At 40.1% G+C, this 27672-nt stretch overlaps 1 protein-coding gene across 2 annotated transcripts in view; it reads left to right on the top strand.

Annotated features, from left to right (window-relative positions):
* The first annotated feature begins 1103 nt into the window (after positions 1-1103).
* BRINP2 (BMP/retinoic acid inducible neural specific 2) overlaps positions 1104-27672 on the top strand; it is a 152059-nt gene continuing 125490 nt past the window's right edge. The window contains exon 1 of one of the 2 annotated variants that reach the window (XM_026669196.2): positions 1104-1879. The gene's annotated coding sequence lies outside the window, so the exon portion shown is untranslated. The remainder of the gene's footprint in view (positions 1880-27672) is intronic. The other variant, XM_087960904.1, reaches the window with a different exon arrangement.

Here is a 27672-nt window from a genome sequence, read left to right as displayed (position 1 = left end):
AATGAGAGCCTCATTCACCCAGTCTAACAGAGCTGGGATTGCTCTGATTGACAATTTGGTTATTTAGCCATCGTGCCTTCCCCAAAAGAAGCCCCTTTAATGCTTGGGAAGGGGGGGGAACGGGAGGGGGAATGAAAAGGATTGAAAGACTGGATTGTTGGAAACTAGGGGCGCGAAACCCAGTTAACTAGGGGCATAGCCTTATTAAATTTTGACAGGAAATTAAAGTGTAGGTTTGTATTTCTCTCTCCGTTCCAAGTTCTTCATCTGGACTAAACTGGAGAGGAGGACATGGAAGATGCTTCAGAGAGGAGACGTAGAAAGGGGAGAATATGAGAAGACCCCCTACAAAGTGGAACAAGGTCCAATCCACAATAGCCCTTAACTGCAACAGAAGCCGCCCTCTTTAGATAACTAGAAGCTTCAGTAGTTCTTTCTTTCCCCTCCCCTCCTCCCCCCCCACATCTTCCCCCTCACCCTTCACAGCCTCTTTTCCTTGTCTATCTGCAAAGGTCAGTCTCCTCCTGGTTGCTGTATCATTTATTCCCCTCCCCGCTCTTGACTCCGGGCTTATTTCCAAAGCCAAGATCCGCTTAAATATTTCAGTAGCAAGGGGTTGCAATACAGCAGTCAACTGCAGGCGCCCTTCCTCGCATCCCCCTTCTCTCCGCCCCCCATCTCAACCTGCTTTTTGATTTCATTGCGGTGCTGCCTGACACATTTTTTTTCCTCCCCCCGCCTTCCCCTTCTAGATTTAACTCTATCTGCCCTTGCGCCACGCTATCCGGGCACTCCCTGGATCCCGCTCTCTGTTCCGGCTACTCCAGAAGGAAGAGCGTCTGTGGAGAAGAAGTTCTCTCAGCGGCGTCGGGCAAGAAAAGAGGCAACCACTGCCTCCGCTATTCCACCCGGCCAAAGGGGACCCGGAGCCGACCCTCCCCCCCCCCTCCCCTCCCCTCCCGGGCCATTCCGCTGCCAAGCTTCTGGGCCAACCGAAGGCTCGCAAAGAGGAAAGGAAGAGATCTCATTGGCTGAGCGATCTGCATGCATCCAAGAGAGGAGGGTGGCAAAGGGAGCCGGGCGAGCAGCGGTGTTATCTTGGAGGCACTTTCACAGGGGGAACCGGCAGGTGACACAACTCTCCGGAGGTAACAGCGGCCTAGAGCGGAGGTGCCGTGTCCCTCCCTGCCTGGTCCAGCCAAAAGCGTGGCCCCAGCACCGCTCTTCAGCATGGCACGGGAAGACCCTGGTCGCAGTGGGATTTGCGCTCCTTACTTGGCGGGCACCGGTCGCCCACACTAGGAAGAGAGCCAGGGGCTTGGCTACCTTCGCGGCGGGGAGAGGAGACCATGTCCCCGGAGCTGGGCACCTTCTCGGCTATTTGGATCGTTCCCCACGCACGCCGGTATCTGCCCGGCACTTCTAGGGCGGTGCTGAGGAGGAAGCCGCAGGTAGGGCTCGAGAGGGAACCGCTGTTCCTCTCCCCCTTCTAGTTGCCACCCGCCCTCCCTCCCTCCCTCTGCGAGAGACGACGCGAGTCCCCAGCCCGCTTCTCGCCCTAAGAGCTCGGTGGCAAAGCGGGCCAGTAAGGATGGTGGCGGGCAGCGTCAGTCCAGCGGAGCAGCAGATGGCACGCTGGACCCTGAGCAGGCGAGGAGTCCAGCTGGCCTCGTTCCAGGAACGCCGTTTATTCCACCGGCCCTCGCCAGGAACTTATCCGGGGAGGCCCTAAGAAAAGCCCAGAGGCGCTGGCATCCCGCTTCCAGGAGAAACGCTGAGACAACTACCTGCCGCCCGGGCTGGCTAAGCCGAGTTGCCTCCAGGCTTCGCCTGTCCCCGTCCCTCGCAGCCGCCTTCCCGAGTCCTCTGCCGTTGGGAGGTGAGTCTCGGAAGTTCCCGGTCGGCGCTCGCTCGCAGCTGCCCTCGGGATGCGGCTTTGGGACCTTCCTTCCCCTCCCTCCCTCCCCCACCCCCGCCCCGCTTGCCAGGCAAAGTGGCGGGCTAGGCTGCCTGCTGAGAGCCGCGCGCCTGTTGCTGCCCAGGGAGAGCCGGTTGGGCGCGCGGGAAATGAGCTGCAAAGCGCAGGCAGGGCTGGCTCGGAAGAGAGAGCCTCGAGGGAGGCAGGGCTGGCGGGGGATCCGCGGCGCCCCCTCTCCCTGGTGGGAAGTGGGCCCCGCGTGTGGCAGAACGACCGGCGGGGCCGTTCCCTTAATTAGAACAATCGGTTAGTTAGCTGCCATCCCTCCCAAGCCGGTTCTGGGCTTGCAGCCCCCTTACAGCCAAGGGAGGGCGGCGAGAGAGCGAGGAAGAGGGCTGTTCCTTAGAACTCCACCCTCTGCACTCCTATGCCCTCCGTTCGGCTGCACTTATCAGGGTGGGGAAGCTCCGAAAAGCAGCTCCGGATGCGGTCCGAAAAGAGTTCTCACGAACGAATAACCGGCGTGAGCTTCATTCAGCCGGTGACGACCACGAGAATCCCTGACCTTAGCGGGTCGTGGCTAGAATATAGTGAATTGAAATTCCGTTTGTCCCTATGGATGCGGGGAGACCTGTAGCAGGTGGAGAAGTGCAGCCCAAGAGTTCTTAGTTTGAAGGTTGAAACCCGCCTTCCCTCACCCAACAGGCAGGTTCAGTTTCCAAATACATCATCTCTCCCGCTCCCGTGCTGTCTATCCACAAAACAGCCTGAATCTATTCAAACAACGATTTGAGATAGAAAAATAATCTTTTGTTCTCATTTAGTTTTCTCCACACTGTTGGAGGCATATATTCTCTCTCTCTCTCTCTCTCTCTCACACACACACACACACACACACACACACACACACACGGAGGGAGGGAGAGAGAGAGAGAGAGAGAGACCAACATTTGTTAATTTTCAAATATAAATTTTATATAAATTTACAAATTTAAATTGTTATGTTTGTTAATATTTGTTAAAACTCTTGGTCTGAGGAGAATTCTCAGTGAATCTAAATTTTTGCTGGCTACAGATCAAGGATAGCAATAGTTCATATGTTATATTCATTTATATTAGTTACTAAGATACCACGTCATGGAGGCATAGCCTACAATGTATCCACATATTTAATGTAATCACCCTTTTAGATGCACACTAATAAGATATTAGTTGCAAATCTAAAAATGTAATATGTGAAGAGATTCCAAGTAGGCAGAATGTCCAGTGAAACCTGGACGTGTTAACTAGAACTCTGCTACTGACAGTTGAATTGTAGGTTGCACCTTCCTTATTCTACTGGGGTGGATTTGAAAGGAGAATAATATACACAATGATATGCAGTTATCCATCTGTAAAGAATGTCCTCAATTAATTCATTAGGTCATTGTCAAGCATGAATGCTTATAGTGGTATTGAATGGTTATTTTCCTTCCCTTCTATTCAAGCATGCTGCTAAATAAGTACTTAATAAAACAAGAAGTAGTGAGTTATAAAAAAAAAAAAAGCTTCTATGTTGCAGAAAGTAGAAGGCAAGTTTAAAACCACATAAGCCAGGATTTATTTTTGGCAGGGATCTTGACAATTTAAGAGCTTCATGACTGGCAGAAATTCAACAGGCATTGTTTTCTCAACATGAAAATGCAGTATTGGGAGAAAGTTTACCTGCTGAATGCACTATGCAGTTGTTAAAAGCATATGAAGTCTTGATATGGAAGGAGGCAAGAGAGAAATCAGAGTTTGAAATAAATTATATTATGTGACTGTCTATGTTAGGTTAGGATGGGCAAGGGAGAGAGATCATATTAGGCCTGCATCTTTAGCATGGTAAAATAACTGTTAACATGAATCCTAGAAAAATATTCAAAATAACAAGGATGTTTCCTGTGATATGAAAGAATAAATTAGATATTACCCCTGAGAGAAAGAAATTGGGTGGCTTTGAGTAGGCTTTGGTATCTTGGTCCTCTTTTCTCCATTTGCAAGAAGATCAGATGAATTCCTTAGCTGGTACACTTCACAGGATTGTTTTATAGATGAACAACCCAAGTCATTTGAATATTAGTAGTACTGTAAGTAACTGATAAATGTGTACATGAAAGCAAAATGGGATTGCTTTCAAGAAAGACAAAGAGAGATCGGTATTTCCACAGGAGTTCTGAGGATAGTGTAGTAATGCAATGTACATAATTGGAGTCTGTCTGATGTAGATTGTATTGTATATGAATTAAATTTAGTCTTCTTGGGCTTAGGGTGCTTATGCACATTAGTCTAGTTTATTTAAAAATAACAGCCATCTTTCTCTAAATTACATAGGATTACATAGTGTAATTTTGTGTGCAGCTTTTGAAGTTATGCACTCCTTTTTCATAGGCACATTATTCACTCATCCATTTATCCAGCTCAGACTGTTTGATGCTCTTCCTCTGGCTTTTCCTCCTGGTTGTCTCCTTCTTACTTCTTCTCCCACCCTTGCCTTGACGTGCTGACTGATTCAGCACCAGAACCAATATGGGGTGGTACTAAAAGGGCATGTGTTTGGCACACCTTTGTTAAAATGAAGCTCTCAGAATACTTGGAGTAAAATGATACCACTACACCTTTTGTTTAATATATTGCCCATCCCATTTTTAATGGCTGGAGGAGAAGCAGGTGCAAAAAAAGATTAGTATACCAGCAACTTGGAGAGTTGTAGAAAGAGAGGCTCCTCTGTCTTCTTGAGGACAAATGGCCTTTGTGAAAATGCTTACTTTTACACCATAAAAATACAGGCTCCCTGTTCTTCTTTTGCTTCTGGCCCTCAATATAGGAACCCACAAATTATGTGTCAGAATATACTGTTGTCCCTCATTTTGAGCACAAAATGCCATGTCAGATAAATATAATGTGCCTTTCTCTGGGCAGTTCTACCTAGTTCACTGCTCTGGACTTCCTTCCTTCCTTCCTTCCTTCCTTCCTTCCTTCCTTCCATCCATCCATCCACCCATCCATCCATCCATCCATCCATCCATCCATCCATAGTAAATCTACTATGTTTCTACAATGAATCTGTTTCAGGCACTGCATTCATAAGAGGTGGTAAATGTCTTTTTAACTAACTGTTTGAAATAAGAATTCTGGGTTTGTCTCCCTTAAATTAAATTTAGGACTATTTTCAGATACCAAAGTATAATTTTAATTTAAACTCAAAGGAAAATATGCTTTATTATTAAGCATGCACTTCCCTCTGACAGATTGAGGCCTATGAATTAGTCTATCAAAGCAAGTTTGCTGGCAGATTTTATTTATTTATTTGTTAGATGTATATATTGTCCTTACTTCAGGAGCTCAGGGCTGCATACATAACACTTCCTTCCCCCCATTTTTGCTCACAGTAACAATAATTATGTGCAGTGGATTGTAATATGAGAGAGTGACTAGCTCAAATTTATCTACTGCTTTTTCATGACTGAGGGTGAACTAAAACATGGGCTTTGGGCATATTAATCCAACAATTGAACCACTCTAAATGAAACTAGCTCTGAAGATTATAGCTGAAGTCTTCCTGAATTGATACTTCATGATACAAACACTAAATGGCTGTTGGTTTGGCTTTCAAGCAGTGGGGAATCACAGTTGGAAGCTCTAAACATTTTATATATATAAAATCACATGGAATCTTTGCAGTAGTTATTTCTAGCTTAGTGGACACAGAAGTTAGAGGCAGTAAGTGGAACAGAAATGGATATGTTTATCTCCTGAAGTATTGTGTGTTGGGGGAGAAGTTTCCTATATCAGAGATAGGCAAGCATTGTCCTGGGGTGAATATTTATAGCTCAGGTGTAGGATGAACCTCCACTATTATAGGCAAACATTGATTTCCAGATGGGATATTGATTTCCATCATCCCCAGTCAGTAGAAAAGGAAGTTAAAATTGTAGACTAAAACTTCTAAGACACCCAGGTGCCTACAATAATAATGAGCACTCTAAAATGCAACATGCATATAGATCTTTTTTTAAAAAAGTAGAATCTATTGCCAGTGTCAATATAGCCTGTGGTCTTCAACTATGAAAAGGGTAATCTTCATAATGATTGCACAAGGATGTCCAAAATTCAGAATCAAATCGATAACGACACTCCAGGTAATGATGGATATGATGATTATGAGTGGTTGAACTTCTTCTACCAGTCTCTTTGGATGATAGATTTGGGACGCAGCCCACTATAATGTTCATCCCTTGAATTGAAGCAGCACAAGAAAACTCTCATTAATGACCCTGGAACTTATGCAGGAAATCCTTCTGGCAGACTTTGTGCTTTCAATATACGAGCCCCAGAAAAATGGATGGGAAAAAGAAGATAATTGAAATACTGGCTTGTACATCTTGCTGCTGTTATTGTATTCCAACTTCCTTCAATATCAATTATGCACATCATGAATTTGGATTTTTTTTGTTTCATTATGATGAGATAAAATAGTAAAAGCAAATTCATTTCTAAATTTTGTTTGAAATCATTTCTATTATATTTGTTTTGAATCTGTTCTCTAACAATTTTATAGCAAAAATATTGTGGAAAAATGTGATTGTAAATTAGAGCAGAGATGTTTTCATGTAAATTAGAGCAGAGATGTTTTCATGACACCCCCTCTCCTGTGTTTTAAGTTGCATGCCAAAGCCTAAACTTGATTAATTAATTAAATGTAGATGCTGCCTGACACCAGGTGACATTGTGCAATTTACATTTTAAAAGTGAACAGCAATAAAACAAAACCAAATATGAAAAATTTAGCACATTATTGAGGAGAAAACACAACAGTTTTAAAGAAATTATGGTTAGGGCCAGAACAAAAACCTATATTTAATTCGGCTTCTGCACAAATTTAATCAAGTTGAATATAATTAAAAGTCATGCATTTTTAACTCTTTTCCACCTGTCAGATTAATAATGCTTACTTGGAAACAAGTTTGGGAGATATATATCATGTGCTTTGTGTATATTTTTATTTGTTTCTATGAAGACTAAAGGCTTTATTTTTAAAAATGGATTTAATTACTGGGAATTCAGTTTTGATTTGGCCTCTATATTTGAACCATAATTCTCTTACAGAAGACACATCAAAAATGTTTCTTTTATTTGTTAAATAACATTCATGTTCCATACACATCACTGCCATATCCCAATTTACATTCTCTTTTGTCATCATGGTAAATGTACTTTGCCCCTAGATCTATTTTGTTTTTCATAATAATAGATAATGAGTTGACTCAAAGAATCAATGTTCTGATAAATTATAAGGTGGATTCACATCGCATTCCAGGTTAAAATCAGTTGCTAATTTATGGTTCAGTATGTTGGATAAACCAAGGCAACTGGGTTGATTCTGTTAACAGTATTTCAATTAACTGGGGTTGTGTTGTGAACACACCTCCACTGAATCCCTGTATGATTTCTTTGGCCTTCTCTGAATGGTATTAATCTCCAGTTCAGAGGAAGTTCTTACAACAGAAGCGGATAGGGTGTTGGGCTTAGACTTCAAAAGCTTTGCCTTAAGTCTACTCATTGTTGGAATTCATGTCATCTCTGAGCTCAACCTGCCCTGTAAGGCTGTGGTAAGGATTTAAAAAGGAGATGTGGATCCTACAGTGCATACATACATCTTTCTGGGATCAGTCACAAACACAATGAATAGTGATAACTGGTAACTATGAATGTCCTAAAGAGGCTCGGTTAGGTGCAGCACATAAACCTGTGCAATACCAGCAACATTCCTATTATCCTTCTGGCAACGATCAGTTCAGAATAGGCCAGGTTCTGTCACCCTTCCAATTCTGCAGGACATTCCTAGTGCAAATGGAATGCCATTTGCTCATATTTATCCCTCTGTGTCCTTACCCCTTTCTCCCCTCTCACAGACCCACATTAAATTGGAAACTCGGGGACTTGAATTTGGGTAGGGACTTTCCTTTTTGCTTGCTTATGGAACCTCCTGATGCTAGCAAGTAAAAAGTAATATCAATGGTGACAGATAAGTTATGAGAAGCTGCAACTTTTGTTCCTTTCTGAATGTTTCTGCAGCCCTGGAGGACCGGTGCTAGCCAATATAGACAGAGGGAATACTAATAGTTTGAAGAAAAAAGCTTATCTTCTACTTAGTTTTGTTTATATAATTTGATCTAAACTGGAATACCTGGCTCAGCTCACCACAACTTTTTCTTTGATAATGAACTTCTAGCACTCACTTTTTACCCAAACGTCCAAAATGGATGAAGTACAGTTGTCCAACTGGCATTCTGGCACAGTGATGTACAGAATATAGAATCTGTCTTTTTGTGGGTCGTTTTACTACATTCCACCTTTGCATTATAACACCAGATCAGGGAGCAAGGTCTTAACTGCCATTCAAAACTAACCATTATATACATTACACACCTTTATATTAATCTACAACCATCCAAAAAGTCTTGCAGAATCCATAGGCTAAAACCTCAAAGGTTCTTCTTTTTTAAACAATACTTCTGCCCCTTCTATTATTTTCTTCCTTTACAGTGAAGGTATCTCCCAATGACATGTATAAGAAATGGATACAAAATTGTAAATATGTGCTTTCTTGGTTACATCCATTATGAGGTGTTATCTGCAGGTGTTTAGCAAATGAAAATAATTAGTTCCGTGCTGTAAAAAAAAATCACTAACTCACATGTGGATATCAAGCTTTGTTGTATTAAACGCAGAACAATAAATCAGATGATTCCCTTCCTAATCAGTTAGAAAACATGGCTGGACGATTAGCTAATTCTTATGATATGTAAACTATCCAGACTGTTTTCTGTGGGATTTGATTAGGCTGAAACTTTCCTTCTGGATCCACTCCATAACCCAGTTCTTCAAGGTAAAATGGGGAAAATATTATAAAGAGTTTAACTGCAGAGTTAGTATCCATCTAATATTTCATGCAGGTTTGGATAAACATGACTAGGCTTGGTTGCAGTCTACATGGGAGAGAATTATTACCTGCTCCTGAACATTACAGTGAGCTAGTTTAATGTAAAGGCTGTCTGGTGGGAGGTCAGGTGAGGCCTTGAGCTCCATATATACACACCAGCGTTGCTTTCTTGTTTGTGTGCTGCAGCTTTCAACCTCCTGGGCCTTCACAAGGAGATGGTTGGATCCTTTGTGAATATGTGGTACTTCCTATGTGGGTATTAGAGGGAGATTAGATGACGCAGGAAGACAGCTTATTTTGTCCCCTGGCAATGCATTGTAAACATCTTATTTTGAAAGCAAGGAGGTTGTTTTTTTTTGAAAGCTGTGGTTAGAGAATGCCAGTTTATTTGAGTGTCACTACTTAAGATTCATTAGAAAAATGAAATGATGTTTGAGGACATCACTCCATGGCCAGGGGTCAACAAGGGAGAAGAGAGGGAATTTTTTTCAAAGGGCAAGGGAGCATTGATTGTTGCTCCAACACAGTAGAATTACAAGAGCAGATGTCATGGAAAGGAAATAGGCATTAAAAACACAGAATGGGCTATTTGCCTGCTGACTTTCTGCAGAGTGGAAGGACTCATAGATGGAATGAACTCATCTGACTTGCACGTCTAACAGTTCATTACAGGACTTGCCCAGGACCATGCAATCAACTTCATGAATGTTTGACTCTTTGATGCTGTTATCTATTGCCACTTTCTGTTCATTGCAACACATTGTCTTCTCCAATTCATTCTGTTTATAGAATTCTGGGAAATATTTTTAGTATAATTACAAAGATGCTTCATTTCAGCAGAGCATATCCAAATTTGGAATTTTGACTTAAATTTTGTGTCTGTTCTGAAACCTGGCTACAGCTGCTTTAAGAATATGCAACATGTTATGTCTTGTGCATTAGCTATATTTTGTTTTAAGAATGAATAAGAATGACTCTGTACTCAGATCTTGTGTCACCAGTATTCCCGATCACGTGAGATTCACCCACAATCTTCCTAAGAAGATTGAAACCCATTGGCAATTTCCCTAACATTTTCAGCTATCGTGGATGTTGAAACACTATTCGCCAACATCCATAGCAATATGGATTTCAAGTAATCAAGAATATAATCCTGGGCCATAAATCACACCTTGCCACCAGCCAGTATTACTTCATATTCATCTGTAACCACATCAGCAATAACAAAGATGAAAATTGGTGGCATATCTATAGGAACATGCTTGACTTTTTCAACACACCAACTTTTTCATGGCTGACTTAGAAAAATGCTTCCTCAACCCTTACACATTAACTATTTCTTTTACAAGAGACCCATTAATGACATTTTCATCATCTGGACCCATGGAAAAGAATCTCTCAACAAATCTCATCATGGTGTCAACAATTTCCACTTCACAATCAATTATGAAACTAAACAATAGACATAAAAATCACATTATACAGGAGAAGTACATATTCCCATGCCTATCTACATGCTTCCAGATTCCATCCAGAACACACTACCAAATCTCCCATCTGTAGCCAACTTTACACTACAACCACATTTGTTCTAATATGACAGAGAGGCTCAATGGATGGAATTAAGCTAGGCATTCAGAACACTAAACTACACATCCAATGAGATCAATAGACAAATCAATAGATCCAGATCAATTTTCAAGGAGGACCTATTAAAGGACAGATAATAAGAAGGAACAGCACTGGTTGTCATTTACAGCTCACAACTCAATTCATTCAAATGCATTATTAATAAGCTATAGTCTATAATGACTCTGCACTTTCTCAGGTCCTGGGAAGCAGGCCCAAACTTGCACGTGAAGAACTATCCAACCTGAAACAAATTCTCACAAGCAACAGAAAACAACAGAACAATGATGCGAACATGGGAACAAGAGCTTGCAACAAAACTTTGTTCCACATTTATGCCAGAAGTATGATATGCCCCAACAACCGCACACCTAAGATTAAAGATGTCTTCATTTACTTTTACTCTGTCATCATCTGCCAGTAATGCTCCCCTGAATTCTAGATAGGACAAGCAGGCTAAAGTTTGTGCAAAACAACCAAGTAATATCAAAGCATCTTTCTCTTCCAGGACACTCCATAATCATCTTGGGAAAAAGAAACTTTCCTAGCACAATTGAACAAGAACTTGTTGAACTCACCTATATCAAAAGATTTTAGGCTGAAGTTCTCAAATAGCACATTACCACATTACCACTATTCATTGATAAATAATACTTCCAATTTGCTTCACATAATACCTGAAAATCCACCTTGTCTTCTGTCTTTCTCTTCTTTTCCCCAGAAGCTCAATGCAAGTTAAATCCTATATTAATCTGGCCACTCCACTACATTTCACAAAGTGAGCTGTAATTCATAAAAGCTTATACCTTTAAATAAAATCTGTTAGTCTGAACAGATGCCACCAGATTTCTTCTGATTTTTGCTTCAGAGAAAGGCACCCTACAATCACAATAAAAGGATATGCTGCGTCAGCTGAAGCCACAAGCCTTGTGTTATTATTCCAACATTCTTTGAAACTTGAGGAGTCAGAACAAATCCATAGACAAGAGCGTTGCTTTTGTTATCCAGCAGGGGTCAGTCTCTCCTCTCAGTCAGTGTACTCCTGTTGCCTTGACTTACTGGTGGTGGAACTTCTGGGCAAGGCAAATCTGAAATCTGAAGTCAGTGGAAAGGTTATTCTAATAATTTCTTATCTTTAGGCCAAGAGCAGCTTGCTATTAATTGGTCCCCTTTTTATCTTCTGCACACTTTCTTAAAGGGAAGCCTGTGAAACTTGCTAAGTGTATCAAGAACAGTTTCCTGCCAATTTTTTTTAAACTAAAAACATCAACTTTAATGAGAAGAACAAGGACTTACATCACACTTTACAGTGCTTTAAAGCATTGCACAAACAGCATGTTATACCGGATTGCCATCTTTACAATAATCCTAGATGGTAATTTTGTACCCTTTAGTTTAAAGAGACAGAGAAGGTTATATGGGTTGCCAAAGATGAGCCATAAACTGGGGCAGCTGTCTTCATTCATAATTCAATTTCTCAGGTCAGCTACATTTTACCCTTTTTCATTTTCCAGATTCACTACTGAAGGGAACTTCTAGTTCAAGGCTCAGCTGCACATCAAGGCCTCCTTTAAATCACTCATTGTTTGGAACAGAATCTTCCTAGAAGGCCTCCCCTTTACCCTCCCCAATGGCTTATCTTTTTCTTCCTAGTCGGCTGAAAAACAAAGCCAGAAAAAAATCCTGAAGAAATTAATGAGCCGCAAAAATGAAAACCTTTAGTTGGAGTATCTGCATATAAATTGACCGTCATGTGCTTGCTTCCACTCCTCACCTCCCCATACCCCGCTAAAGACATAAACAGAGGGCTCATCATCACCATAATTTAGTAGATTTGACCAAAGCAACCACCAGCCATTATGGTTACAGAGCGAATTAATTGTGGTGCTAAGCCTGTCGATCATCTTTCTGTAGGGAGCCATCATTCCTACATGGAGTTTGCTGTCCAGAAAGAGCTGTGCTTGGAGAGAACAATGTTTTCATTGTCTTGACAATAGCCCTTCTCGTACCTGCCAAATTGCCTGATGAAGATCCAGATGTGTTATTACAGAAACAAAGTGGGGCAATATGAGTAATATTTCCCTAGGTAGGGTAGGGAAACAAGCTGAACTCCAAACGCTATGATATATCCACACAGGGTTGTATAGAATTGTTACTTTTGTTGCTCAGAGTTTTATAGTGAGGGCAGTATGCCAGGCTGACTTGACATGAATGTGGCATCGAAGTCTCAATATATCAGTTGTAATGGAAGAGAAAATTGGAGATATATGGTATTTGACAGCTGTAGCCACCAGCAGAATTTTTGCAGAAGGTTCTCAGAAGGGGACTATCTGAAAGCTTATCATCTGAGTAGCAGTACAGTTAAATTTGATAATTAATCCATATTTGCCTCAATGCTCAATGCAGGATTGAAGGGAGTGAGAGGGGACAGAGAGAAAGAGAGGGGGACCCGGGACTTGATATAGAATGGATATTACACAATGGATGTAAAAGTTACTGGTAACCAATATTAAGATAGAAAACAGTCTTTTAGTGAAATTTTAGCAGTATGCCAATGGAATTGACCTATAGATAGAACTAATAACTGAGATGTGTCCAGAAAGAATGACAAGATGAAGTAGAAAGAATCTTTGAAATCTGTGTGATGAAAGATATATGATTGTGGGTGGAACTATAGGGAGATCATGTTCCCCTCCAAAGAACTCAATCCAGTCATTGGATGCATTCCTTCATTATTGGGCCAATGCGACTCCAGCTGAACAAGACCTGGTTTCATAATTCCTAAATCTAAATTTCCCAACCTTAAATCAATTGACAGCTCCCTGAACAAAAAAAAAGCACTTCCTTGGGTGAAGATATATATGAAGTGTGCCAAACAATAAAAGGATTTAGCCAGCAATTCAATTTAGGGAGATGGAAAAGGCTATTATAAGCTACTGTAGAGAGCAAAAATAAATAACAAAGACAATGAGGGAAAAAAGGAATTGATGAACTCTTTACAGTTCTTAGAATTACAGGCTTGCAATTTGGGATCCAAGGCAGAGGAGCATGCTAAATTTCAACCATGCAGTATTTAACTGCATGTGGTTAAGAGGGTCAGTTCAAACGCACTAGTTGATGTTGCAGGACAATATAGGAAAATGCTGGGAACAGATGGAGTGAGAAAGAGAAGCATCATCTACAGCTTTGGGGGGGAGGAAACGGGTACAACTGGACAGAGATGCACAGAATATTCATTTATAAGATGGGAAGAATGTCCTTCCCCTAGTCAACTGGTACTTTCTCTGTATTAGAGGTAACATGGTCAATTTTCATAATGTCCTATTTACACACTTTCCAGTCTCTCTGTTGTTGCGGTGGGGGGCGTTTCCTTGTTCTGGGGCCTGGTGTGCTGAAGCTTGTTCACAATGTATGCTTGGAACAGGGACATTTCCCCCCCTGTCAATTTCCCTGTAAATTCTGTAAAATACCAGAGATGTTGGTGGTATTACTTCTATCTACCCGATTCAATGTTATGTTAATGATCAGTGCTGGTAAACTGGGCATTCTTACCTGGGGCTTTAAAAGCATCCCCTGGACCTGGTTTAGAGGTGGGGAAGTTTATTAAGTTTCTGTTCCAAGATAATCATAAACTGTTCTGTTCAGGCTGCCAACGTGTCCTAGACGAACAACCTTTCTTAGGAACTACCTGAACTTTCTTTGAAAGTATCTGAACTGATCCTTCATATATCACAGATCTATATATATTTCTTCAAATTATTGAAAATAGTTTGGCGTACAACTTCGGCAAAGTGGGTGACATATAAGGCTCCATATATTATCAGATCATAGCTCTCAATATTCCTTATTGTTGAACTTATTAGTGAGGGTTGGTGAAGTTCAGCAATAGCTGGAGAACCATGTTACTTATCTTAACTTTTTAAAAGAAATTGTTCGACCTTTCCTTATTCCAGCAGGGGTCTTCAAAGTAAAGTTCTCCACAGTAATATAGTTTGTAATATGTGCGTCTATAAACCACTATGATGTTTTCTCTACAGGGAAGGTTGACTAACCTAATTGCAACATTTTGTTTAGAAAAAAAATCAGGAACATTTGAAGGCACTGACTTTTCTGGGGAAATTCACTGTACCAGGGTATTGCCTGGATTTTCCACTATTAAGGCATTAGCTAATTGGCAGTGATTAGCATGGATTTTTTTTTGTCAAGCTACATACATTTCTTCCATCATCTTTTACAGTCAATTAAGAACACTTTAACCAGGGGCCAAACACCTTGTTGGATATGCAATGGTCTGGAAAGCCACAGAAGAAGTACAATATGTGCCATTAACTTTATTGCTGCAAGGTGAATTAATAGCAGCTCGCCAAACAGCTTTAATTCTTGAGCATTAGCACAATGGAACAATAGTTGTGCTCCTTAAGACAAGAAAGGTCCTGCTTCTTGACTCTCATTTTTCAACCCACATCTGGAATGGCCAAGTTTTCCAACCCATTAAATAGGTCACATCTGTCCAACAAAACTGTTTATGTTACAGGATAAGATGATTTTTGCTATTTCTCTTAGCTAATTTCCTTCACTCTTATGGTGTTCATTTTACCAGCCAGTCCATCTTTAGCAGACCTGAATCAGCAAGAGAATGATGGTACCACAACTTCTGTCCTGGTCTTACCTTTATGTTAATTCTACTCCCATCTGATCAGTGCAGCTTTAAGGATATATAGTATCCTAGGCCACATTGACCGATGATGCTACCTTCTGCTAATACGAAGACTTGGATTTTTAGAACAATTAAATTTAATATCTGATCTGCATGATGGGGCCTTGGAGCTATAATTTGATCCATTGCTGCTTTAGAGCAAACTTGCCAAATGTAATCAATTGAAAATTGCTAAACCACAGTGCAAAAACATCTAAAATCCTATCTGAAATAATATGAATGGTTTAAAAAATGTAAACAATTTTTCCTGTAGCTTCTGTTTTTAGAAGGAGGGATGATGATGCTGCCCACAAAGCTTTGGTCCCCTAGTCCAGTGCTTATTAGTCCTTAACCAAAAGTCATTCCTACATCTGATGAACCAAAATGGTAGGGCTATATTTCTTGCAAGTAGCAGAATGATAGTCTTGTGGACTGGGCAAGAGTTGTATGAGTGGCAATCTTTTGTTCTGCACAAATGCTGGTTTAGCTAACTGTTAAAGCATGGTAATTTGATAGCTTTCCTTATCCTTCTATCTATTGTTCTTTTAACTAAAGTGAGGAGATATAGGATGAAGCATTGTGACTAGATACCTTCCACCATTATGAGATATTGGAAGATCAATGTCACTGCAGCAGCTGGCATTAGTATATGATACTTAAAATTCCCACTGAAGCATTTCCATATTTTGCTATCTTGTTTGCTTTCAAGAAGCTTGACAAAAATATATGTATGTAGCAAGTTAACCAATCCTTTTTTTCTAAAATGATGATGATGATGATGATGATGATGATGATGATGATGATGTTTTGGGCCATTCTCCCCGTGAGGGGTTAGCAATCAGCCTGCAGAAATGAAGGTGAGCACACATGCGTACGCTCCATGAAAGGGAGTAGCAAATATCTGTGCATACCACTCACGCAAATTGAGCTATGCACGCTTGCCAGTTGTTTATGCAGAACCATTCCCTCCCTGACACATACACCAGTTGTCCACCGTCCCTGTCCTATTGTTTCTCTTATTCTTTTATTTTTCTTATATGTAACCATTTCATGTATTCACAACTATGTATACATTTATACTTATTATCTTGTAAACAATTGGCAAATCAAATAAATAAATAAAAAAAAAATAAACTGAAAGACTGAAATATTTTTCTAGGTTGATACCTTTCACTCTTATACCTTATCTTCTCAGGATGGAATTTATGTTGGCTAATTTTGGGAGAGGGATGTGGGTGGACTCCATTTCCAATGTCTCTGCATGGTTGTCTGCTCTTAGATATCTTTCCACATAGGTGGGAAACAGTAATGTAAACACCTTGGAGATACTGGAACATTACCACTAAGTTCAAGATGCATATAGTTTAGCACCTTTCCCAAATTTAACCTTCATGCTGACTACTTATGGAGGTCTGCTTTTGCTATGCTTTGCTGAGGGACACATGGCACGGATTTTGTAACTTGTTAAATAACATAGTTACTTTGTATTTTGATTTGACTTATTTTCTCTCTTTTAAAATGATGTTCAGGCTCATTACAGCTGGAATGTAGAAATAGCTTTTAACATTCCTAAACTGAAAAGATAAACAAGCTGGAGACTATCTCCAGATAAGAAAAAGTTTGTTAGTTCAAATTGGATTCTGGTTTATCTCTTTTGTGAACTCCAAACAATCTGTTTCCTTACAATTTACACCCCTTCTGACATCAGGCCTCATTTTAATGAACATGTGTGGTATTATGGGATGCAAATATGTAACATGTCTGATTACATGTAACTGATTTTTATGCAAAGGGGGAGGGGTGTTAATTTTATCCTGCCCAGTCTTTCCTCTTGCACTTTCTATGTTGTGTTAACTATAAAAAGGAATGTAAGATGGGTCTTGGACAGTGGTGGGATTCAAAATGTTTTACTACCGATTCTGTGGGCATGGCTTCCTGGGCATGGCAGGGGAAGGATACTGTAAAATCTCCAGTCAGAGGTTGTTTTTGCCAGTTCTCCAAACTACTCAAAATTTCCGCTACCGGTTCTCCAGAACTGGTCATAACCTGCTGAATACCACCTCTGGTCTTGGGGTTCTCCCCTTTTCATAGAGAGATCCCACATTATCAAGGTAACCTAATAAAGTCCTTTTAAACCACCTTCCAACTCAGTTGCATATTGGGAAGGTAAACCAAGGGAGAACCGAGGGCCAGATTTGGCTATCACTGCAGATCCAGAATATTATAAAATGCATATTTCCCTAGTTTTCCTAATTAATTTTAGCTATCCAAACACATTTTGAAGAAACTGACTTACTATAGCAAAGGAAAACTTTTTACAAAAGTCCAGATTTTGTGCATAGGTTATTTATACATAGCATTTAGAAATAAAAATGATAATTCTTCACCTTATTAATGCAAAGCCTTTGCCAAGAAAGGGAAACTCCTGTAACTCAGATATATTATGAAATAAACTTGCAAGCCTTTGCTTATTTTGATAAATTGTATTTGTTGCAGTTAATCCCAAGGGAAGGCAGTGCTGAATCACAGATCACTGAGGTTTACTTACCTAATCTTAGAATTGGAACCCTTCTACTCAGGGGTGGTATTCAATTTTTTAAACGACCGGTTCTGTGGGTGTGGCTTAGTTGGTGGGCGTGGCTTGGTGGTTATGTTATTGGCTGGGCATGGCCAACTGAACACCACTCACATCGATGCATGCATCTCCTCGCCTGGCCTCTCATGACTGTGGGGATGCTGCAATATTCATAAATGTGAAAAACGATTATAAGTCACTTTTTTCAGTGCCATTGTAACTTTGAATGGTCACTCCACACAAGCAAAGTACCAGCAAAGGAGGGAAAAAAAACTCCAGAGAAGTTCCTGAGACAGGAAGTCTAGTCCTGCCAAGAATGTAATAAGGGTTAACGGAGAGGCAGTTTCTGAAAGCAACACCAGAATGTTTCCTTCCTGCCTTCCTTACAGGATTAGGCCAGTAATTTCTTCTAACAACCGGTTCTCTGAACTGCTTAGAATGTTAGCAACCGGTTCTAGCAAATAGGTGCGAACTGGTAGAATCCCACTCCTGGGTAGACCAAATAGGAAGTACAACAGGAAAATCTTATTCTACTTTATTGCAAATCTTGCAAGTTTGAAAGTACAATTCTCCTAACCTCACCTTTTCAGGCTGATAATTTAGAGACAGTCCCACTGAGCCTCTTGCTCTGCCTATGCAGCTAAGGCCATGTTGTTGCTTATCTGACCATACCCTCTCTTCCCCTGGTCTCCCAGGGCCATTCCCACATACCATTATATCTGTGAGACCCGCTTCTCAAGTCTGATTGTTGATCATCAGTTTCTAATTTTGTTTTTTTGTTTTCTTTCTCATTCCATGAGTTAATTTCATTTATTTGGCTGACAGCTGTTGAGCAAAAGCCACCCATAGCTAGGATTTGATCAGCATCTGATAAGAAGAAAAGTACACAGATTTAACAGTCTTAATGATTTAGATCCACAGAATTCAACAGCATATGGAAATGACCTTGAGGGAAGAGAGGAAGAGATATTCTCTAGGAAATGATCAGACAAGAGAGGGAGCAGGCTCCAGTGGCTTGAGGTCAGAGGAAGAAACATAGGAAGGACTCATCTTAGCCATAAATAAGCCAACAACCCAATTTGTTTATTGTTCAGCTGCTTCTGAAACCTTCCATGTTCCTTCTTCTCTAGATCATGTTTACAGGACTGAAAGTTCTCCTCTTAGATGGTGGGTGGTGGTTTCAAGTGGACCAGGAACCAGAAGCTATGGCAACTAATTGAAATCAGGACTTAAGAGAAAGCTAGAAAGTAGGGTTAAGAAACAATCCAGAAAGACATCTACAGCCATGTTAAATCAGGTCAATGTAGAATATTCTTTGCTGAGAAGATTCCCCACACACAAAGAAGTCATATACCAGTTCAACAAAAGTTTTGCTGTTCTGCTCATCCTAAAGCCCCAGCAGTAATTCTGGCAGAACTCACACTGGTAATCTCAGAAACAATACTGAGAATCCCAGACTGTTTAGATATGGCCAGGGATCATCAGGATTTTGTAACTTTATCCATAGCATTTGTCCCAACTTCTCTTTGATTTAATCTGGGAAGTAGGACAGGAACCTGTAGGTATGTTAGCATGACTGGCAATGCAAATCCTGCCTTGGTCATTCAAAAATCACTACAAAATTGCTTCTGCCTAGCAGAGTCTTATCTGTTTGGTATTCTATGGAGCGAGTCAAGGGAAATAAATTGGGCAGTGGCGAGATACTTGCATTAAATATGATTAAACTCTATTTAAAACTCATTATCAAGACTACTTTGTGCTGCTGGTGTAGGCAAAAAGCAGTTACTTTTAATCACCATTGTATTATTTTGCCATCCAAAGGACCTTTCTGGGCAGTTCAGGATATTATATAATTTGGACCAATTGGCCATTTCATTTGTTGAGCTCTAATGATGTAGACAAGGTAAACCTACTTCATATGTACTGTTCAATTCCTTCGCCTCTTGATTTATTATTAAGGGGAAAGAAACTGACTGTCTGGTTCCAGAGGATAATAAATGCCTCCTTGCAAAAGGTGAAAGCCCAATCTGCTAAGAACACTGATTATGTTTACATACTTATATCTCACACTACATAAACTCACCTGTTCTGGCATTCAGATATGGCTAATCGCAATAGCCTGTATTTTATATAATTAGGGACAACAGCTTTGTATATATATATATATATATATATATATATATATATATATATATATATATATATATTATATATTTTTTTTTTTTTTATATATATATATATATATATATATATATATATATATATATATATATATATATATATATATATATATATATATATATATATATATATATATATATATATATATATTTTTTTTTTATATATTACTATGGAGACTTCCTTTGCATTTATTTATTTAGAAAATGTATATGGCCAGCCATCTAATATACAAACTTTGGATGGCTAATAACAGTCAACATGAGCAATATAATTAAATCTTTATAAACCAAACAAAAACAAAATTAAAATGAATCAGTACAATAACCAAGGAACCATAAAACTCTTTGACACAAAGCCACAGCTATATTGGTCTCATCTATTATCTCAACCCAAGACTTGTGGGGAAAAAAGTATGCATGTGAGTGTTCCATAGAGCAGGTGTTGTGACAAAGAAAGCATTGCTTCTTGTCTCACAAGATGAGGCTTCGGCAGCGGCAGGGATTTGCGATCCAGCGCGATCCCTGCCGAGCTCACTGCCAAGGTTCCCCCGATCCGTTTGGATCTGGGGGATATAGCTGCCCTGCAGGGACAGCTGAAGACAGGGGGGATCTGGAAAGGGGATAAGGGGTGTCACAGACCCCCTCCCCCACCAGCAAAAACCCCTTTTCCCGAGGCGGAGGAGCAGTGGTCAGCAATGGCCGCCATGAAGAAACCTGCAAACGGATAAGATTGTGCAGGAGGAAGAAAATCGGGGAAATCGTGAGAGTTGTTTCTGGACCGGGATAAAGTTGCCAAGGGATAAGAAAGTTTCCTGGGGCTTGAAAATTGCTACGGAGAAGTTGCTACATTGTTTCCAGAGAGAGTTACAAGCTGCGTACAGAATTCTAAAAGGGAAAGTTTTTGTTTTTTTTCTTCACTCTCCTTCCTAACGTGACAGCGGATGGAATAACAAGAGAAATCTGAAAATCTAGGTAATTAAATACTGAAGAGATAAGGATTTCTGAATGATTTTTTTAAAAAGACTTTAAAATTTTTTTTTTTTTTTGCTGTGAGTGGGAAGGGAGAGGGAAAAATTGGATTAGAATTTGAAAATAAGGAGAAGACTGCCTGGATTTTTAAAGAGCTATAAATACTAACAAGGCTTCTGAAAGATATATATTAAATGGAACTTTGTGATCAAACTCCATCCCAGAAAGAGAAAGTGAAGGAGAAAGTGCTTAAAAGAATTAACCTACTTGGATTGCTTGGTGATTTTACCACTTTTGAGAATTATTTCTGATTAAAAGCACTTGGGTGGTTGTCTGGGAAAACTTTTTCTCTTTATAATGGCATTACTTGTGGACAGATTGAAACTTTTATATCAAAAATATGAAAAAGAAAAGCAAGAAGGGAAGGACGTTTTTGATACTCTTTTTCAGTATTTAGAAATGGCGGTCTACACTTATGTAAAATTGAATGGACAACAGGACGATTGGGATAAAGAAGAAGCCATTTTTGATGAACAAGTGACTTTGGCTGGGGAAGGAAAGGAGAAAGAGAAAAAGGAAAAAGAGACTTTAAGACCTACAAAAGCAATCAAAAAGAGAAAAACAAGATGAAAAAGAGATATTATGTTAGAAGACAACAGAAAGGAGGAAAGCAGAGAAAAGGGAGGTGGAGAGGCAAAGGGGTAAAGAGGACAGAGAGAAGAATAAGCAAGGGAGAAAGGGGACGAGAAGCCTCAATAGTAGAGAGCAAGATGTAAAGAAACAAGAGTTTTTTAGAGATAATGGGTAAACTTTATTGATAAAGGGATTCTAAAGGTACATAAGATTGTTTTTTAAATTTGTATTTAGAAATAATTTTAGAAAGTTGGAAATAATGTGTAATTTAAAGTGTGATAAAATGTTTAATATAACTTAGTGAAATTTGTCTTAAGAAAAGGGGAACATTTCATGAAATAAGGATTTGAGATATGATGTGTGTGTGTGTGGGGGGGGATAATTGTGGAAAATATAAGTATTCCGAAAAGGCATGTTATTTAATTAAAATGGATAAAATGGTTAAGATATAAAGGAGTTGGAGAGAAAGATACAAATGAATGTCAATATTAATTAGATTGTGTTATTTCAGTGGAAATTTTTTTTTTTTTTGAAAGGAGAGATTTGAAGTAGGAGAAGCAGGAATATCTTAATGAAATAATGATTTAAAATATGTGATGTGGGGGGGAATAATTATGGAAAGTAGGTGCTCCCACAAAAGTATGTTAATTAATTGAAAAGTAATGTGCTAAGTGTTTATGATATAAAAGAATATGAATATTAATGAATAGATTAGTATTGGTATTGATAATATTGTATAATTTTAGAATGTACCAAATAGAATCCCAATGTAAGTTAGGTATTTTATATTAAGTATTATAATTGTAGGGGAAAGAGGTAAAGGCGTCATACTCCAATTAGTGTACAGGAGAAGCTTTTTTTTTTTTTTTTAAAGAAGAAAGATAAATCGATAGCTGGATAAACAGACAAAGAATACTAAATACTATGATTTGAATTGAGATGAGATAAATAAAATAAAATTAAGAGAATCTAAGAGAGAAGAAGCTATATAAAAAAATTGAAAATGGTAATAAGATATGGAATGGCATATAAAATGAATATGAATTTGAGTTGGTGTCTGTACAAAGAGTTTTGACCCGGGATTAAGCAACTTTCAGAAAAGATGTTTTTTTTTTATGTTTATATGTTTTGTGTTCTTATGTGTTTATGTTTGAATGAGCTAATAAAACCTTGGAGAAAGGCTAGAAAAGGACAATGGAGAGAAAGATAGAAGAAAATAAAGCAAGTTAGAAAGGGAAAATATGTGATTGTAAGGAAATGTGTTAATGTTGTAAAACTTTCAAATAATTTTTAGAAATTTTTAGAAAAAAGGTTTTATGTTTATCTTGTATGTTTTGTATGCTTTTAAAAATTAATAAAATTTGTTTAAAAAAAAAAGATGATAATTGTTTATAAAAAAGGAAATCTGGAGCTCACTCTTCCTGTCAGATCTGCTAGGATAGCAGAGACCATTAGAGAAAGTCCCACCTATAAACTGATCCTGTTAAACCTGTTAATCCTGTTAAACAAGACAGCTCTAGGTGTGTGCAAATGGTTCCCTGCTACACACATTTGCCCATATACCACAATATGAGAAGTAAATGTTGCTATGATTGGCAGATGTTTTCCCCACTGATTGAAGATTGGGGTAGGAAAGCTGGAAGGATCAACTCAATGCATGCATATAACAGCAGAAGCAATATTTGTTGTTTACCCTACATTGAAAAAAAAAATACAGGCAGAATAGGGATCATCAATAGGAGCAGAACATTTCCTGCCAACATAGCTTTCTGATCAGCGGTGGAATTCATTTTTTTTTTTTTTACTACCGGCTTGGTGGGTGTGGCAGGGGAAGGATACTGTAAAATCTCCAGTCAGAGGTGGTATTTGTTGGTTCTCCGAACTACTCAAAATTTCCGCTACCGGTTCTCTAGAACTGGGCAGAACCTGCTGAGTACCACCTCTGTTTCTGAAGTTTTAAGGGTATTAGAACTAGCAGTGCTTCAGATTCAAAGGCAAGCTATTTTGGAGTATGTGAGCAAATCCTCATAACAGATGCAACATGATCCCAGTAGAACAAGATTCCGAGGTCTGCAGTTCAATTTGATTGGCCCCAGTAGTGACCTGCAATGAGAGGGTCCTGGGTGGTTTGGATCAGATCATACCCAAGTGGCTTCTCCCCACCTGAGGATCCTAGAACTCTCCTTGGCTCACAGAGGAATGGAAGGAGATGGGTGGGTGAAATGGATGAAAAGCACTTCTGAAGAATGCCAAGATATGAATCTGACTGAACATGAGTAAGCCACTATAAGGGCCGATGTTGTGGTAAAGATAGCAGAATGCCAGTATTTCTGCACCCATGTTTCCTTTGGGGATGGTGGCTCATAGGTTTACCTGCAAGGCTATTCTAAAAAATCTGCAGGGCATCTGATCAATAAAGTTAATTGGACTTATGCAAAGTTGACTCTAGATTTATAGGGGGTCCTATGGTACAAGATCTTACTTAGTTATCTGGAAGGAGTTTGAGCCTGCTGGACTTGACAAAGTGGATAGGATTCTTGTGGCTATTAATTCAGCCGCCTCTGTTTTAAATCAGTGCCCATATTGGCTACAGTCTCCTTGGATCTTGGTAGAGGTGAATTCTTTGAAAGAGGGAGTGATGCCACCATCTTTTAAAGAGAGTGATCTGCCCCCCCTCCTCAAGAGGCCATCCCTTGCTGGGCTCAGTAGTGCTGGACATTTGCATGCATCCCTTTTGGGGGCAATGTTGTGGAGATGGTAGCTGTGCAGCAGCTCCCAAGAGCTCTGGAAGAAATGGATAATCTCTGGGCCCCTTTCCACCAGAATTGAGACCCAGCTATGGGACAAAATTAGCATTGATTGCACTCTTAGATGACCACTGATGGGAGAGGGATGGAGGTGGCATATCCATCTGTGTGCTTCTTGACCTGTCAGCTGTTGTCCCAAAAGTGCTTTTTCAAAAGGTAACTGGGCTTTCTTTGGGGTCCCCCCCCCCCTTGAAGATGCTTCACTTCTCATCCAAGAAGTTGAAGAACCATCTTTCCATTTTCAAGGGAAAAAAGCAAAGAAAGTCCAGTTCCCTTTTGAAAAAGCACTTTTGGGACATCAATCATGATATTCATCTGGCCTTTTGGGGGTTGCGCTGGCTTTCTTGATTCCAGTCAGCGTTGAGAGGAGAGGAGAGGAGAGGTCCAGACCATGATCTCTAATATGTGGGATGCTGCAGGGCTTAGTACTTTCTGTGATGACCCAGGGTGGGATACCAAACAAACACAGTCACAGAAAACAGATGAAGCCCCTTTTTTATTTCTTCACTTTGCTTCCAAGCTCCGAATATTCTTGACGGAAGCCAAAAAAACTCCCACATAAACAGTTATAAGAAGAAGGGAAAAGGCAACACAAACCAGGCAAGATAAGGGCTGGAGGACGTCCATAGATAATATACACTGGGAAGCATGCCAAACTCAGAGAGGAATCATAACTAGAGATATTTCCACACTTTGTTTCCAGCGCTCGCCCATATGCAGGTCCGTACTCTTATTCAGTTGTCACAGCTGCAGCCCATGACGAGGATCAAGGCCCTCTCCTCCCAAGTAAACCGCATCTCTCCCTTATCCTCTCCTCCCTGCATGCCCTAGGATGGATAGGGGATGGGCCTGGGTCCTCCTCTGACTGCTCAGCCAGCCTCTGCCCTTTCCCAGCCTCCTCCAGAGCCACACTTCCACTCCCTATCGCTGTTCCTTCTCTCCCCCAGAGTCAGTCTCCACCAGGGGCATGACATTTCTTATCTCTTGTTTAACATTTACATGAAGCCACCTGATGTCTCATTGTTGTGGGTTGAGTGTTCATAAGTATACAGATGATACCTAGGTATATATCTCGACCTCAAACCATCTGAATAATGGTATAGAAGTCTTATCTCAATAACTGGGGACTATGGTAGTCTGGAACAGGGGTGGACTTCAAAAATTTTAGCAAGGGATTCTCTGCCAAATTGCTGGGTGGGTGTGGCCATGGTGGGCGCCCTCCCCAGACTGCGGAGGCTTTCCTCGAGCCTCTGGGAGGGAGAAAATGGCCTCCCTGGGCTGCGCAGGTTCTTTGGAAACCGGAAATGGGCCTATTTCTGGCCTTCCCGAATTTCCGTGAGCCCCATTTTTCACCCTCCTTGAACCTCTGCTTGTGCCCTGCACTTACCTGCATCCAAAATGGGCTGCATGGGGACTCCCAGGAGGGGAGGGGCAGGATGGGCGGGGCCAGCCAGGTGGGATTTGGGGATTCTCTGAACTATGCGGAATCTTAGCTAGGGGCTCTTCCAACCCCTGCGAACCCGCAGCAGCCCACTCCTGAACTGGAAGAAAAAAGCAGGCTTCAGTTCAATCTTAGCAAGACTGAGTAATTCACCCAACCGTACTGGGTTTTTTCAAGGCCTTAAAGATCTAGTTTTGCAACTCAATCGTGGGCCATGATACTACAGATGAGCCTATATCTTTTTTTTTTTTTAAGTTTCAAGTGATGGCACTCCCACAACTTCCGAGGGCAAGGTGTTCCATTGGTTGATTGTTCTCACTGTCAGAAAGTTTCTCCTTATTTCCAGGTTAAATCTCTCCTTGTTCAGTTTCCATCCATTATTCCTTGTCTGGCCTACAGGAGCTTTAGAAAACAGCTTGAGCCCTTCCTCCCTGTGGCAGCCCCTCAAATATTGGAAGACCGCTATCATGTCTCCCCTGGTCCTTTTCTTTACTAGACCAGCCAAGCCCAGTTCCTGCAACCGTTCGTTGTATGTTTTATCCTCCGGTCCCCTCATCATCCTGGTTGCTCTTCTCTGTACTTTTTCTAGAGTCTCAATGTCTTTTTTATAATGTGGTGACAAAACTGGATGCAGTACTCTATGTGTGGCCTTACTAAGGCTTTATAGAGTGGTATTAGTACTTCCCTTGATCTTGATTGTATCCTTCTGTTAATAGAATTTAGGATTGCATTGGCTTTTTTGGCTGCTGCTGCTACACATTGCTGGCTCATATTTAGCTGGTTGTCCACTAAGACTCCAAGATCCCTCTCACTGTTATTGCTATTGAGCCTGGTTTCACCCAGTCTATATGTGTACTTTTGGTTTTTTTGCCTAAGTGTAGGACTTTACTTTTCTCTACATTGAATTTCATTTTGTTAGATACGGCCCAGTGTTCTTAGCTGCATTGATTGGGATGATAGTGCTGTTGCTTAGTAGCTATGTTACTTACCATTTGGTGATTGCTCAGAATCATGGACTGAGATGAGCACTTTATAAATTTAATAAATAAATGTTTAAAATGTATTTGTTTTACAGAGCTGAAGAAACTTGTTATGTAGATGCCCTTCCCCATCTTTTCTGAAAAGACTTGTTGCCTTCAAATCCAAAGTGCAATATAATGTTTAGTGTAGCAGGATCAGAGTGATCCATGGTCAAATGGGTTTTAAAAGGCTTTTATGTCATGACCACAAATGGCCACAGATGCACACATATAACTTTAGGCTGGAAAAAAAGTCATACATAGGCACTGTATTCTATTTAGAAAAATGGAAGTAGAATAACACAGTTTGTTCTTCTCAGTGGGGTACAACATAGGTTTTTGCTTTGTTCCATGACTCATATCTAGAAATATTTCCAAAACAATGTACATTTATATGCCGTTTTGTCTCACACAGAAAATCATAATAAAATTATTACTCATAATCAACACAGCATAATAGCTTTCCTTGGAATTGCTTCTACTGATTTCAAGGTTTTCTTTTCCATATATGTTTGATTAAACAATCATAACTGCAGTTGGCATGATAAATGCTTTTGTTCCATATTTCTTAATCAAATCATGGGAGTTTAGTCCAAAACAACTTGAGTTTACTAGCTCGGGATGAGTGTAATAGGTTCATCTTTTCACTTAGCAGATTATGAACAGTCTGAACATCAATTTCATGACAATGTGGACTACATCATATTGACAGAGACATATTATTTCATTCAACTTAATGCGGTGACAAAATATTCCATCTAAGTCTTGTCACTCAGGTGATATTTATTGTTGCTCATTTGGGTTACTGTTTCTCATGAGAAAATATGCACAGATCCTT

This window comes from Notechis scutatus, chromosome 3 (assembly GCF_049901735.1).
Source record: "Notechis scutatus isolate UNSWTSFEM ecotype Mainland chromosome 3, rNotScu1.2, whole genome shotgun sequence".
Classification (NCBI taxonomy): Eukaryota; Metazoa; Chordata; class Lepidosauria; order Squamata; family Elapidae; genus Notechis; species Notechis scutatus.
The sequence above is the reverse complement of the archived record's forward strand: the minus strand, read 5'-3'. Positions and strand labels throughout refer to the sequence as shown.